This window comes from Cupressus sempervirens, chromosome 11 (assembly GCF_028749045.1).
Source record: "Cupressus sempervirens isolate cs-2001-9-10 chromosome 11, ASM2874904v1, whole genome shotgun sequence".
In the NCBI taxonomy this organism is placed as follows: Eukaryota; Viridiplantae; Streptophyta; class Pinopsida; order Cupressales; family Cupressaceae; genus Cupressus; species Cupressus sempervirens.
In genome coordinates this window covers 297,198,938-297,216,839 of record NC_143128.1, presented here as the reverse complement: position 1 = coordinate 297,216,839, position 17,902 = coordinate 297,198,938, and the positions used below count along the sequence as shown (strand labels likewise).

General features: G+C 33.6%; 1 pseudogene; it reads right to left on the bottom strand.

Annotated features, from left to right (window-relative positions):
* LOC149529299 (cytochrome b561 and DOMON domain-containing protein At3g59070-like) overlaps nt 1-17,111 on the bottom strand; it is a 58,775-nt pseudogene extending 41,664 nt beyond the window's left edge.
* Nucleotides 17,112-17,902: the final 791 nt, after the last annotated feature.

Genomic DNA, 17,902 nt, shown 5'->3' with positions numbered 1-17,902 from the left:
CTTTCTAAATATAGTCCAGGGACAGGCTCCCTTAAAACCCTCCTCATTAATACATACTTCAATTGGGTCATGATTAAATCCATTATCAACATTGTTTTTAGAAAATGAGGCTAAATAATAATTTTTCACAAAAGGCAATTATGAACTATAAATATATATGCTGCCTTCACTCAGCGCTATTATCAAATATATAACTCACACAATGACCCTTAAAATCCATCAACTCTTCTATGGATATTTTATTATTGGTTGATGAAAAATTCTTCTAGATTCATGTAACACTCAACAGAAAGCTTAGAAGTTGTTTATAGATCAGACCCATCCTTGAGCATCATTGCACATGTTAAACACATGCCATGGTCTAGTGTACCTAGCATTAGATCAAATATATGCACCACATGGCATCAGTTCCATAGTGTATCTTATAGCTAGCAACCTCCGTGAAATATGCAAGCATCATCTAACAATGCCTATGCCATATAAAATGGTGTCATTGATGTTTGAAACTGCGAATGTCCTCTTTGCAATTTCCATATGATGGTACATGAGAAAACATAGATGTGGTAACTAATTATAATTCTAGTTTAACTTCATCTATAAATATTTGCACTATACATTCTTTTGGAAAAACCTACTTTCTCCATCAACTATCTATCCCACTCAAACCATGTGGAAATTGACTAACTATCCAGCCCACTTAGACTATGTGAAAATCCACTAGTTTAGTGACTGTCCAACAATCCACTAAGTATTGTGCACTATGCACAACCCGCTCATATCCCCCATTAAGAAAGTGGAGGAATATTAAATTCCCCACTCATGTCCCCCACCATAATATTATATTTTCAAGTTTGAGTATTTTATTTGCTAGAGAGTTCCAAGACATCTATAAATGGATGCTTTATATAATGCATTTGATTAGGGCATAAGGGTAGTAATATTCATTTGTTCTTTCTTTGCATATTTCTCTTCTCCCTTTTCTACATTTGGTATCAGAGCTTCAAGAAAATGAAGACTCTAGCATGGAAAATAATTTGAAAATGCTAGAGTTTGATGGAGTTGATTACCAATATTGGTCAAACAAGATGAAGACATTTTTTATTGGAAAAGATTTGTGGGAGATCATTTAATTTGGGTATGAGGAGCTTGAGGATTGGAATACTCTCCAAGCTAATGAGAGAGGATTGAAGAATGAAGATGAAAAGAAGAATGCAATAATTGAGAGGGGGGTGAATTAGTTATCCAAGGTCTAGATGTACAAAAAAATCTTTTCACAGCTTAGTGAGCCCATATCCATAAAATGTATTCATCATGCATGCATCCATTAGATCATACAATCACTTAAACTTGTAGGTTATTGTCAAATCAACTTTGTAGAAATTTAAGCATGAAACATAATAGTTTTAATAACACATTTGACACAATTATTTTACGTGGAAACCCAATTTGGGAAAAACCACCAGTAACATGCTACTCATTCTCACTCTTCTAAAGTGATGCCCTATGAAAGGCCAACCCTGTTAAAGGTTACAATACACACTATTAAATGTGACCTAGTTAGGGGATTTCAATCACCCTATTAGGAGTGAGCCTTGTTACATGACTTTAGATCATTCACTTGGAATGTCACGGGATTAAAGAATTTACAAATGACTATTAGTTCAATCTTAATCCAAAGGATTCACCCTACAGTGGTACAATGATTAGAAAGTAATAGTAAGGCTTGATCTGATAACAACTTACAACTCACTTTACAAATTACAAATCTTTGTTTTAGTCCTCCATTCTGCTTGGCTTTCACACACTTCAACTCTGATAGCTTGTTCACCCTTCAAGCATCCAAACCCTTAAGCCTTCTTTCTTTTCTTGCAAATAGCAATCTCTTCTGTTTGGTCATTGAATGAAGCAATACCCTAGACTCCTTGTCTTCTTTAGGTTCTCGCACATGACAACCTTTCCTTCTGACCAACCATCTCTATAAATAGAAAATTAAGATCTTTTTCTATTCAACCTCTATTGTCCATTTTATGGTTAGGTAGGATTAGGTAGGATTCAACGAATCTACCCATCTTTTCATTTTATTCCCTTATAGAAACTTCTCCTTCAATCCTCTTTTAATTCACCTCAAAATGGTTTACCATGAATTCTGTGCCATTGACTCATCATATTTATCTTCCACATGGTTCATACAATCCAAGAAATCAAACTTGTTGGCTTAGATTAATCGAATTCATGATCTTTCTCATAATGCTATCACTTGGCATTAACTTGATTCTGATGCTCGACACATATTGCATTGCTCAACATTTACTATCAAATCACTCAACGCGAACTAAAGTTTACAAATGCTCGACACCAACTAAACTTTACTTAGCATCCACTAAATTCCACTTAGCTTGGCACTATGTACAATTCACTCAACATACATTGAAATTCAACTTTTCTTGGCTCCAACTGATTTTCTACTCAACTTACACTAACATTGCTCAGCACCTATTGTGCAGATTGTTAAGCTTAGCATACTCAATTTATTTTATTTTTTCTTCTGAACTTAATCAATGTATCCATCCTTTGTGACCTTAGGTAGATAATCAATGCACTATAACATCACTGTCTTAATTGATCTTTATACTCCTTTTTCATACCATAACTCAATCTTTCCTCTAGGTTCTATTGTTATCTAATTGGATCAAAACCTCCTCATCAATCAAAGAAATGATAGTACTCAAATCATCTATGTAGTTTTCTTACTAGCAAGTAGCAGGTTTGACATCAGTGACAAAATAATGATTAAAACACATTCTCATACTTGTATCAATCTGTTTTCAACAATCCCTCTCTTTGTCATTGATGAAAAACCAGTACAACTAGTACAACAAACAATAATACCAAAAAGAAAATAATTCCTTGTATTGAAATCTCTCCCTCCATCAACAACTTTCATCTTCTGTATAGGTTACAAAATTTTGTTTTGAACAATAGACAATCAACTCATCCTTATGACTCCCTCTTGATCACTTCTTATATCTCCCTTAGCACTATCTCCCTCTTACTAGGCAGATGTAATCATTTCTTTATCTATAGTAATCAGTAGGTAAACTATCTTCCTTTGAGTAGATATTCCATGTTACTTCTATTTGTATAATATTTCCACCAATATCTCCCTCTTTGACGAAAATGCCAAAGACTTCTCATCTTAATATGCAGATATGAACATTTTTAGTTTCCCCCTCTGTCACCTAGCTTGTGACTGATTTGTAGCTCCATCTATTCAATTACTTTAGGCAGCTCCTAAAGTAAGATCCACTGCATCAATGTGTAACATATGTCAATCATCTTAGTTTGATGCAGAGCACTTCTCATGCTTCTCAAATAGCCTTGGACAGGGGTATCACCCCTAGTTTACCTCTTAGATACTCATGAGCATCCTTAGGTAATGCTTTTGTGAAGATATCAACTATTTTCTCTTTTGTATTTATATATTCCACCTTCACCTCTTTATCTTGAACTAACTCTCTCAAGTAATGATACTTGATTGCATTGTCCTTAGTCTTTGTATGCATTATAAGATTCTTTGATATATTCATAGCACTTTTATTATCACAATAAAGTATCACAGGTTCAATGATTTCCTCCTTCATACCTTTGAGTAGCTGTTTGATCCATACAATATTTGTACAATTCACTACAACAACAACATATTCAGCTTCAATAGTAGATAGAGATACACAATTTTGTTTCTTGCTAGTCCATGTAACCAACCTTTTTCCTAAGAAAAATGCTCCTCCACTAGTGCTCTTTTTTTCATCAATATTTCCAACCCAATCAGCATCAGTGTAGGCTCTCAACTCAAATTTTTCATTTTTCTTGTAGTATAGATCATAGTCTTTTGTTCCTTTCAGATATCTCATTATTCTCTTAATAGTCATCAAATGATTCTCTCTAGGATTAGTAGAGAATCTTGCAACTATCCCCATAGATAATGCAATATTAAGTCTGCTATGCACTACATATTGCAATTTTCCAATCATAGACCTATACAATGTTTGATTCACCTCAGCTAAATCATCATTCTTTGACAAATTGCGTCTTGTCACCATACATGTGCTTATTGCCTTGGAATCTTCCAATCCAAAAGTTTTCAGTATCTCCTTTACATATTTTGACTGAGTGATGTATATACTAGATTTCATCTGATGTGCTTGCAAACCTGTAAAGAACATGATCTCTCCAAACATAGACATCTCAAATTCTTTCTTCATTTCATTTGCAAAATCTTTACATAAAGTATCTTGACCTCCAAATATGATATCATCAACAAAAATTTTAGATAGTAAAATACCTTTTCCTTTCTCTGTCTTCAAGTACAGATTACTGTTATCATCATTCCTCTCAAATCCAATCTTCACAAGATAATTGTGAAGCCTTTCATACCATGCTCTTGGTGATTTCTTCAAACCATATAAAGCTTTTTGTAGTCTACATACCATGTTTTTGTTGTTAGCATCAACAAATTCTTTTGGCTATTCTATATAAACCTCTTCTTCCAATATGTCATTCAAAAATACAAATTTAACATCCATTTGATAAACTTTGAAAACTTTGTATTCAGAGTAAGCAAGCGGAGTTCTTACTCCTTCCAATCTTGCAATAGGAGCGAATGCTTCTCCATAGTCTATTCCTTCTTCTTGTGCATACCCCTTGCAAACTAATCTTTCCGTATTCCTTGTGACTTCACCATTTTCATCTAACTTGTTTCTATATACCCACTTGGTGCCAATCACATTTTTATCTTTTGGTCTAGGAACAAGAGTCCATGTCTTATTTTTCTCAATTTGTTCAATCTCTTCTTTCATGGCTTTACTCCAGTCCACATCTTCTAAGACATCTTTCACTATTTTAGGTTCATGCATGCTAAGAAAACATGTATCATTTCTCAAATTGTTCCTTGTCATTGGTCTTGCATCTTATCTCCAATAATTTGCATAGCAGAGTGATGTCTCTTGACATACTTTGACAATCTAGGTTCTACTTTGTTTTCCTCAATTGGTCTCTCAACTTCTGAATTACTATGTACTTCTCTATCAGGTAGTTCAACATCTCTTTCATGTACACTAATATCAGAAATAGAATGTGACTCAACTTCATTATGTAACTTGACACCTAATTGTAGCTCAGTTCTTGAATACAACTCGACATTCATAGTATGTGACAGTGCAAGGCTGAAGAATCCCCAAAGGAGATGTCCTAGCCCTCGACAAAGAACCACATAGCAAAAATACAATAAAAATGCAACACAAATGAAATATCTTATACCAAATCAAAGCTCTTTATTTATAAAATAATTTTTTACATGCAGTATGCCCGACTGTAAGGCCTTCCAGGTTATGACCAAATACAACATCAATTACAATAATAGTTTTGCAAGATCCCTCAAGATCTAACTCAAATCCTATCTTAGCTAGCCTAGATCAATAACATAACATCAATTTGGTAGAAAAATCTAAGATCTCAACTTGTTCTCACAAGCCACCAAGCAACCTCCTTGTTTCTAAACCACAACCACTAGCTCTTCTCACAAACTCACAACTCCACCACAATCCTACTATAAACTGCCTCACATTCGAAACTCTTTCCATAGACTCAAAATTGCCCTTCAACTACTCTCCAAACTTACTCCTTTGAAATGAATGAATCACTCCATGAATAAATAACTAAAAGACTCCACAAGACTCCCTACTTATACCCAACTAAACCACAAGTCGGCCTAACAATTAAAAATTAAATAAACCCCTTGCATTAAATGCACATTTATGCCACAAGTTGGCTCATAAAAAACATTAAATACAAAATGTTAACTCGCAGTTAACACATGATAACCACACAAAATAATTAGGACAAGCCCCAAGTTTACAATATAGATTTAAATGCACATACGAGAGATAACCAAGACCACAAATAGGTCCACATAAACTCCCAGATTGATCCACGACATGATCACACACTATATGCATTAAATGCACCAAGAACTCCAGTCGGCACCAATAGACTGTTGAGTTACAAAAAACTCCCAAGCATTGCCAAAATCTCAATACATGTCGAGCACAATAGACCATGCCGAGCTCCAAGACCATGCCGAGCTCCTAGACCATGCCTAGTTCGCAGACCATGTCAAGCTCCAAGACCATGCCAAGCTCCATAGACCATGCCGAGCTTCCAGAGCATGCCAAGCACTAGTCCTTCTTGGACTGAGTACTAGTCCAAGAACCCTTCAAAGAAACTACTAAGCATCCTCACATGAACTCCAAAGTAATCATTGAGAAAACCCAAGATGCTTCTGCATCAGTATGTGGTTTGACTGTCACTAAAATTTGCAACTTGATTTGCAACATCTTCATCGGCAGGAATACCTTCATAAAAGTATACAAATGATTTGTATTCCTCTAGTTCCTTCATAGGTTTAGCCTCATGTACTTTTGTATATTCATCAAATTTCACATTTGCATTTTTCACAACTTTGGTAGTGTTAGTATTCAAACACTTATAAGCTTTACTTCTTGTGGAATAGCTAAGGAATATACTTTCTTCACTTTTTGCATCTAGTTTACCATTCGTGAAATCTTTGAGAATATAGCACTTGCTTCTAAATACCGTAAAATATTTTACATTGGGTGAGTATCCATACCATATTTCAAAAGGTGTTGAATGAGTACCTTTCTTGACTTGCACACGGTTCAAGGTATAGACAGCTACACTTATAGCCTCTCTTTAGTATTTCAAAGCAACGTTCTTCTCCATTATGAGTGTCCTAGCACAATCCATTACAAATTTGTTCCTCCTTTTAGCAATTCCATTTTGTGGAAGGGTTCTAGGGGAAAATGTCTGTCTTTTGATTCCTCTATCATTACAAAACATCTCAAACTCATTTGATGTAAATTCTCCTCCTCTGTCAAATCTCAAACATTTCAAACTTTTACATGTTTCTTTCTCAACTCTTGATAAGTACCACTTAAACATTTGGAAAGCATCAGATTTCTATTTTAGAAACATAACTATCATCATCCTAGATTAGTCATCAACAACTAACATAATGTACTTATCACCTTTGTAGCTTTGCACATTAGTTGGTCTACACAAGTCAGTATAAACAATCTCCAAAATTCCTTTAGAGGTATGAGTTTTACTCTTAAAACTTGGCTTTGTCATTTTGGCTGACATTATTTGCAAATTATATTGTCAGGTTTCTTCAACTTAGGCAAACCTCTTACTCTTCTCTTGTTACTAATACTAACCAAGTTATCAAAATTAACATGACATAACCTCTTGTGCCATAACCATACATCATCAAATTCTACAACTAGACAAGTAGCATCATCCATATCAAGATAAAATAGATTACCTCTAGTTTGATCACCCTTTCCCATTACTTTTCCATCCATATCATATATCTTAGCAATATTATTCTCAAACTCATCCTTACAACCTAAACTATTCAGTTGTGACACACTCAACAAATTATAGTTAAGTCCTTCAACATAATAATCATTGTCACATAAAATATTTTATGTGAATTTGATAGAACCTTTTCCTTTTATCAAACATGGTGCATCATTACCAAAAATTACACTATTTCCATCGTAATAATTCAAGGTAATGAACTTACTTTTATCTCTAGTCATGTGATGTGAACACCCACTGTTAATGATCCATATGCCATTTTTGTTCACACAAGACACTAGCGCAATTTTCTAATTCTATTCAGAATCATCCTTCATTGCAACATACACCACTTCATCATCATGATCGTCATATCCATCTTTGGTTTCCTCTTTAGCAATGTAGCAAGACTTCTTGCCTTTGTCTTTATAATATTTGCTATCCTCATCTCTTCTAATTTTGTACTTTTCTCCACCTTTGAAGTTCTTCTTCTGTAGACATCTAGAAGAAATATGACCAACCTCATTGCAATTGAAACACATGATAGGTAACTTACCTTTGAATTTTCCTTTAACTCTATGAAATCTCCTTGCCAGTAGTGCTTCAAGTTGTTTTACAACCTCCTCATCTATAATACTATCACTGGAAACATATATTACCTTTTTCTTCTTCTTCTCATTAGGTTCCTTCAATGACAACTTAGATTTGAAAGAAAATTCAATATTGTCAGATTTGAAACTATCAAAATTAGATAGCTCAAAAGCAACAAGCCTACCTACCAAACCTTCAAGAGTGAAATCAAAACTTAGTATACATCCTAGTTCTTGTATTGAAAAAATTCTAATAGCATAGATGGAAAATAGTGTTCTCAAATCTTTTCTTAGTATAGTCTCATCATCTATCTTACCAGTAGATCCTCTTATAGAATTAACAACATCTTTTATCTTAGAGCAATATTGAGCAACATTCTCACCTTCTTGCATTCTCATATCATCAAACTTACCTCTAAGACTTTCAGATTTGGCTTTTAGAACATTTGTGTCTCCTCCATAAATGGTGTGAAGAGCATCCCACATATTCTTTGCAGTATCACAACCCTTCATGTCATCAAAATTAGCATAAATTAGGCCAGAGGCAATCTCCAACATTGCTTGGTTGTGTTCTTTCTTCTTTTTCAAATTTTTAGTATTTAGGGCTCCAATAGGATTGACATGCTCTATGATGATGGTAGATTGTTCATGATCTTCAAGACCTCCTAGGTGTAGCTTCATCACACTTTTCCATGTAAGAAAGTTATCTCTATTAAGCTTGGGTACCTCTTTTTTTGACATCTTGATCTTTTGCTTCTAGTACCTTCAAACTAGTCCTCTTAAGCAGATGTCTCTGATACCAATTGTTGGAATTCTTTAGAATAACTGAGAGGGGTGTGAATCAATTATCCAAGGTCCATATGTACAAATAAAACTTTTCATAGCTTAGTGAACCCATATCCATAAAACATATTCATCATGCATGCATCCATTAGATCATACAATCACTTAAACTTGTAGGTTACTATCAAATCAACTTTACAAAAATGTAAGCATGAAACATAACATATTCAATAACACATTCGACACAATGATTTTACGTGAAAAACCAATTTGAAAAAAAACACCAGTAACATGCTACTCATTCTCACTCTTCTAAAGTGATGCTCTATGAAAGGCCAACCCTTTTAAAGGTTACAATACACATTGTTAAATGTGACCTGGTTAGAGGATTGCAATCACCCTATTAGGATTGAGCCTCATTAGAGGAATTTAGATCATTCACTTGGAATGTCTCCCGGTTAAAGGATTTACAAATGACTATTAGGTCAACATTAATCCAAAGGATTTACCCTAGACTGGTACAATGATTAGAAAGTAACAGTAAGGCTTGATCTCATAACAACCTACAACTCACGTTGCAAATTATAGATCTATGTTTTAGTCCTCCATTTTTCTTGGCTTTCACACACTTCAACTCTGATAGCTTTTTCACCCTTCAAGCATACATACTCTTAAGCCTTCTTTCTTTTCTTGCCAATAGCAATCTCTTCTGTTTGGTCACTGAATGAAGAAATACCCTAGACTCCTTGTCTTCCTTTGGTTCTTGCACATGAAAACCTTTGCTTCTAACTAGCCATCTCTATAAATAGAAAATTAAGATCTTTTTCTGTTCAACCTCTATTGTCCATTTTAGGGTTAGGTAGGATTCAATGAATCTACCCATCTTTTCATTTTATTCCTTTCTAAAAAATTCTCCTTCAATCCTCTTTGAATTCACCTCAAAATTGTTTACCATGAATTCTGTGCCATTGACTCATCGTAGTTATCTTCCACATGGTTCACACAATCCAAGAAATCAAACTTGTTAGCTTAGATTCATCGAATTCATGATCTTTCTCAGAATGTTATCAATCGACATTAACTTACTTTTAATGCTCATCACATACTATGTTTCTCAACATCCACTATCAAATCACTCATCATGAACTAAAGTTTACTAATGCTTGGCACCAACTAAACTTTACTTAGCATCCACTAAGTTCCACTTAGCTTGACACTATCTACAATTCACTTGACATACACTAAAATTCAACTTTGCTTGGCTCCAACTAATTTTCTGCTCAGCTAACACTAACATTGCTCAACACCTACTATGCAGATTGTTAAGCTTAGCATACTCAATTCATTTTACTTGTTCTTCTGAACTTAATCAGTGTATCCACCCTTTGCAACCTTAAGTAAATAATCAATGCATTAAGTAGATAATCAATGCACTGTAACATCACAGTCTTAATTGATCTTTGTACTCCTTTTTCATACCATAACTCAACCTTTCCTCTAGGTGTTATTGTTATCTCATTTGATAAAAACCTCCTCATCAATCAAACAAATGATAGTACTCAAATCATCTAAGCAGTTGTCTTACCAAGAAGTAGCAGGTTTTACATCAGTGACAAACAATGATTGAAACACATTCTCATACTTGTATCAATCTATTTTCAATAGGAAGCTAAGAATGTGGGTGATTTTTGTGTAAGAGTCAAGGATGTCGTTCATAAAATAGCCACTTTGGATGAATCTATAAGCCAAGAGCATGTGATAGAGAAGGTATTGAGATCACTAACTCCAAGATGGAATACTATATCAATTATTTTGGAAGAAAGAAAAGATTTAGCCACCATGGAGTATGATCATCTGGTTGGATCTCTCGTGTCAAATGAGGATAGATTGAGAGGTACCTCTACAAGCGTTATTGAGAAAGATTTTGCTTCCCAGTTACAAATTTCATAGAATAATGATGCTAGCAGTAGTAGTCACAATAATAGAGGCCCAGTAAGAGGTCAAAATCATAACTATTCAAGAGGAATAAGAGGAATAGGAGGTGCTCAAGGAGGAAGAGACAGAGGTTAATTTGAAAAAATAACATTGAATACTATCATTGTAATATGTATGGCCATTTTGAAAGAGAGTGTAGATTGAAATTAGGTAATAATAATGCCAATTATGCTCAGTAAAATGAAGGTCCTTCCTTAAGTAATTTATTTTTGTGTTTGAGAAAAGCTGAAAATAATGTGAATGATGTTTGATATTTGGATTTTGGGTGTTCTACTCACATATTTGGTACTAAGCAAATATTCTTAAAGCTTGATGATTGTTTTAGATCCAATATTACTCTTGGTAATAACAATACAGTGGAGGTTGTAGCCAAAGGACTCATGGATGTTCAGACAAAAGAAGGTACAAAAAGTGTTCAAGATATCTATTATACTAAAAAATTGAAGCATAATTTATTAAGTGTTGGGAAGCTATGTGAGAAGAATTATAGAGTTGTATTTGAGAATAGAAAATGTACTATCTATGATAAGAATCAGGGCAATAAAGTGATTACAGTTGTTCCCATGACAAAGAATATGATTTTTCCCTTGAAGTTTGGTAAAAATGGTAATCTATTTGTCAATATGGCTTATGAGGATAGAAGTTGGTTGTGGCATCTCAGGTATGGCCATTTGAATTTCCATAGTTTGAAGCTTCTAACATTAAATGCTTTAGTTCTTTGATTTCCTAAGGTTAAAGAGCATACAAAAACTTATGAAGGATGTTCAAAAGGGAAGCATGCAAGGGAATCCTTTCCAAAAGGAAATTCATGGAGGGATTAACACCCTCTTCAGCTGATTCAGTCAAATAAATGTGGGCCTATGCAAACAAAAAGTTTGGGTAAGTCATCATATTTCACTATATTAATTGATGATTACTCACATATGTGTTGGGTGTATTTTTTGAAGACTAAGGATGAAGCCCTTGATAGGATCAAGATGTTTAAAGCTTGTGTAGAGAAGGAGAAAAGAAACACAATTAGACATTTGAGGAGAGATCATGGAGGAGAGTATTGTTGCAGAGATTTTCAAAATTTTTGTGAGATTAATGGGATCACGAGACAAATCAAAACTGCCTACAGATCTCAGCAAAATGGAGTAGCTGAAAGGAAGAACCATACTATGGTAGAAATGGCAAGGAGCGTGTTACAAACCAAGGGTTTGAGCAATTCTTATTGGGCTGATTCAGTTGCTACAAAAATCTATATCCTCAACAAGAGTCCTACAAGTGCCTTGAAAAAGATTACTCCATATGAAGCATTGTATGAGAAAAGACCTAATGTGAATCATTTTAAAGTTTTAGTTGTTTGGCTTATGTTCGTATCCCTAATTAGAATAGGCAAAAACTAGATGCTATAAGTGAATCATGCATTTTTGTGGGTTATAGTGAGGAAAGAAAAGTTTATAGGTTGTATAATCTTATTACTAATAAGATTGTTATTTCAAGAGATATGATTTTTGATGAAGGGGGAGTTTATGGTCACCAAAAAGGCCATGTTGAAAAACTAAAATCAGTTTTTGATGATGATATTATTATTGATAATGAGCAACCAGCTAATGGATCTATTTCAAGATCTCCAAGCCCACCAAGAAGTCCCTCATCAACTCCAAGTGCATGTCCATCCCTAAGTCCAAGTTCTACAAGAAAGGTAAGAAGATTAAGTGATATTTATCAAAGGTGTCAAAATCAAGCCCATAAAGAGGATCCAATAAGTGAGACAATAATTTTTGCATTACTTGCTAAAGCTGATTTTGAGCCATCATGTTTTAAAGATACATCTACTAATGAGGTTTGGGTGAAATAAATAGAAGAAGAGATGGACTCAATTCATAGGAATGAGACATGGGATCTTGTAGAGCTTCTAGATGAGAAGAAGAAGATTGACACGAAATGACTCTACAAGATCAAGTATAATAGTGATGGGAGAGTTGAAAGATATAAGGCAAGATTGGTTGCTAAAGGTTTCACTCAAAGGTATGCCATTGATTATGAAGATTTTTTTGCACCAGTAGAAAGACAAGAAACTATTAGGATGCTAATCTCTCTTGCAGCTCAAAAGAAATGGAGTATTCATCACATGGATGTGAAAAGTGTCTTCTTTAATGGGTACTTAGGAGAAGAGGTATATGTGGGAAAACAACAAGGTTTTAAAATTCAAGGCAAAGAAGATCATGTCTAAAAGTTGAAGAATGATTTGTATGGCCTCAAGAAAGCACCAATTGCATGGTATGCAAGGATTGATGGATATTTTTAGAAGAATGGTTTTCAAAGAAGTAAGAGTGAACCTACCCTTTACTACAAACAATAAGGTAATGATATTCTCATAGTGAGTTTGTATGTTGATGATTTTCTATATATGGTAGTTTTGCTAAGATGCAATATGAATTCAAGGTTTCTATGATGAATGAGTTTGCGATGAAAGATTTGGGTCTCATGAAGTATTTTCTTGGCATGGAGGTTTATCAAGGTAAAGATGAAATATTTATTTGCCAAACAAAGTATGCAAAGGATATGTTGAAGAAATTTGATATGGTTGATTGTAAACCTTTTTCCACTCCAATTGCTCATGGAGTTGTATTATGTAGAGATGGTGGTGCTAAAATTGTTGATGAGACATCATACAGGAGTATTGTTGGGAGTTTGATATTTTTAACTCACACAAGGCCTGACATTGCTTATTCAGTTTCATTGGTTTCAAGGTATATGCTAAATTCATCATAGGAACATATGAAGGCAGCCATCATAATTTTGAGGTATGTGAAAAGCACTATAGATTTTAGCATTCACTATTCTTATAATAAGTTTGAGCTTGTTGGCTTTAGTGATTCTGATTGGGGAGGTAGTTTGGATGGTCAAAAATCTACATCTGGAAATTATTTTTCTTTGGGTTCTAGTTTAATTGCATGGAGTTCAAAGAAGAAAAGCATGGGTTCTCTCTCTTCTACAAAAGTAGAATATGTTGTAGTCACTTTGACATGCACACAAGCTTTATGGCTCATAAAGTTTCTTAAAGAAATTGGAGAGGTAAAAGTTCAACCTATTGTGATTTTTTGTGACAACATCAGTGCCATTAAATTGGTTAAGAATCCAGTGCATCACAACAGGACCAAACACTTTGATTTGAAACAAAATTTCATTAGAGATTTGGTACAAAAGAAAGCCGTTGAATTGAAATAGATAAACATAAAGGGAAAATCACAGACATCTTCATGAAGTTAGTTTTAAAAGATCAATTTTTGGCACTTCGAGATATGGTTGTTGGTCCTCTTAGCATCAAGGTGGGGTGTGAAGGATTTGTTAAATGATTGTAAATGGGTACCTAACAAAGACCCATATTTTTTGAATTATGATGAGGGAAAACAAAATGAAGATATGTAAACCTAGTAGCATTGGTGGAAGAAATTAAAGGGGAGTGTTGGAAAACACTACTTTCTCCACCAACTATCTATCCCACTCAAACCATGTGGAAATCCATTAACTATCCAACCCACTCAGACCATGTGAAAATCACTTGTTTAGTGACTGTCCAACTGTCCACTAAGTATAGTGCACTATCCATAGCCCACTCATGTCCCCCATTAAGAAAGTGGAGGAATATTAAATCCTCCACCATAATATTATATTTTCAAGTTTGAGTATTTTATTTTCTAGAAAGTTGTAAGCCATCTATAAATGGAGGCTTTATGTAATGCATTTGATAAGGGCATAAGGGTAATATAATCAGTTTGTTCTTTGTTTGTATATTTCTCTTCTCCCTTTTCTACACATCCTGCATACGTGTTGATGCCTCTCTAATGATGGATAGCTTGAAACTCCCTATTGTCTAATTGGAAATTTGGGCCAAGTGCCAAACAAACTATAATTATCTATTTTCTATTGTAAAATAATTTGTATGGAACTCAATTGGAAAACATGGCTGCCTTACTCACACTTCAAGTGCCTCTTTCCAACTAAAGGACACGAAAAACTATAGTTATGTTATTTTATCATACCTCCAGATGACATGTACTTCCTATCTAAGTGCTCACACGATAGTCCTTCTCATCTACAATGGGAGCCTAGGAGGGCAATGGCTAAAGCCTAAATTAAAATGTAATGGAATGAGATACTCTTGCGATGTCCAACCCCCCTACATACCACCATGCGTACAACTGCATATGACAACACTGGAAATTTCTTATTTTTGCAAATATTCCATGTGTTTTTTCTCACTTATTCTTCTCCCCTAACAATTTCCCATTGTTTTCATCTTTAATTGTAACATTTAATATTTAATGTGTTTACTATTTACTAATTTTCACTTTTAAAAAAGTATATTAAAAAAATTGAATTTGAATTTATTATATTAAAGAGTAAGTTACGTATTATTTTAATTTTTTATGTGTTTAAATTTATTTTGTTTTATTTATAAAAAGTATATTAAAAAAATAAGATTTGAATTTAAATTTATAATATTAAATAGCATTTAAAATAGTAAGTTATGCAAAATATAGTTTTTGACATATTGTTCTAATTTTATTTAATATTATAATTATCATATTAAAAATATACTTGATAAAAATTTATTTTTTAGAAATAAGATGATTTCAAATAGTTTACATATATAAAAAGTTCTTTTAAATATGTAAACTATTTGAAATCATCTTATTTCAATTAAAAATTTATTTTTTATAAATTATATTTTTAATATGATAATTATAACATTAAATAAAATTAAAATAATATGTCAAAAACTATATTCACATAACTTATTATTTAATATAATAAATTCAAATTCAATTTTTTAAAAATAAATATTAAATAGTAAACACATTAAATATTAAAGATTACGATTAAAGATGGAAACAATGGGAAATCCTTAGGGGAGACGAATGAGCGAGAAAAAAATACATAGAATATTTAGAAAAATAAAGAAATTTCCACTTGCCGTATTTAGGCTGAAAAGACAATTGTACGCAAGGTGGTATGTATGGCATATGTAAATTCTAAAAATTTTGAATTCCTCATTTGGATGCACCAAAATGGAATTGGAATACAAAATAAAAATGGAATATGCATTCCATTTTTGACCCAAAAATAAGGTTTTGCAATTCCACCAAAATAGGTGTTATTGGAATACATATTCCTATTCCACTTTTATTTATTTTAGAAAACATAAATTTTGGGGTTCACGAATTCCCACCAAATATTGGCTGAACCAAACAGAGAACAGAAATACGTAGCCCCATTTTTTATTCTAAAATACGTATTCCAGAATTCATATTCTTATTCCCACAGCCAAATGAACCCTTACATTTTAATTTAGACGGGCCCTTACGTTTCAATTTAGGCTTTAGCCATTGCCGCTTAGGAGGCCCCTAAATCTCAATGACACCTTCGATTTATTAGAGAAGATTGACTGGTCTGTCAGGCTAAATGTATAACTCACCCATAAAAAAAATAGCACAAATAAACAGTAAGAGAAACAGTATAATAGCACAACTCTTGTAATAATAATAAAAGAATATGATCATTTACTTAAGAGACGAAAACAATTACAGATTGAATTCAAGTCACAAGAAGTCCCATACCCTGCCATACTGACAAGAATTGGAGAAAAAAGAAACATACGAAAACAACTTCTCACCTCTGAAAATTCACCCTTGAGACAGCGAAAATAGCTTTAATGGAAACAGAGATCCTTTTTTTCAAAATCAAGGAAGCTATCATGTAAAGTTATATGTTCCTATGAAAAGGACAAAAAAACAAATGAAATATACGCTTATTCGGCTCAGTTTCCAATCGCTACAAAAGGAAATGCTATTTACATGTTTTCCTACAGCTATACGAATATAATTTCCACATGATGTAGAGCTAATACAGATATCAATTATTTGTTTAACAGTGGCATGGGGTTTCAAATATTGGTCTTGCATTGGAGAAAATTGATACTAAAGTTGTGAGAAGACTTACTTCGACTATTAATTAGGCTAAGAAGCATTTCAATGCAAATGATATCTACTTGTGTCAATAATTGGACAAAAATGTATCTACACCAAACAAATCTTTTATTTTATAAACTACACACTATCATTTCCAAAAAGTTCAAAACAAGCACACGAGCATGTTAAAAACCTGCTGCAAGTTGTACTAATACCATGGCCAAGGCGGTTCGGAAATGCCCAGGGTTAACATCAGGTGACATGACAAACCAAGGCCATCACAGGTCACACTGGCATGGACGGTGAGGATGTCGACCATCATCTTGCATAGCTGTGGAGCAACCATGACCGTTAATCAAAAAAATGAATCAGAATTATTGAGAAAGGGTACGTCTTTGCCCTAGTAATAATAACTAGCAACCGCACCCTAGGATGCAATGGGGTACGCCGAAGAGTCTCAAATAGGAATATAACCATAGTCAATTGCCAAAAATTTATGCAATTGTTCAGGAGGGTTGCTTTGTAATTCAATATGAACAATTTTTACTTTACTCAAATCCTCTTTGTTTGATTTGTGTGTCATATCCACAGAGGCGAACAATGGGGGTCTATGAATCCATATGGAATGTAGATGATTGTGTCACTAAAAGAGGGGTAAAATTTTTATTGAATATCAAAGAGAGCTGAACAACACAAGAAACAAAGAGAACTACATAGCTTTATCTTGGTCCACAAGTTGAACCAGCATCTGAGATAAATGAAAATTGAGTGGAGTCATTCCCCTTTCATTGCAACTTACATGAATTTCAGAATTGATGCTTGTGATGAAGTATTGTATTTAGATAAGACTCAAAAGTTAAATTTAAGTTATAATTCCATGACGCCCTGTAAATTCTATATAGTTAACATGTCGACATCATCACAAAAAGTAAACAGAAGCTTTTGAAATGAAAAATTATATATATTAACATACATTATAATATGAAATTTAAGTTCCAAAGACCAAACTCAAGAATGACGGTTTAGTGTTGTGCATTAGAAGCACCTGACAAAATTGGAAGAACTGAACAACATTATTTAGGTGAGTAATAATGCCAAATAAATCCAATTACTTTGAAAGTGTTAATCAATTAAAGT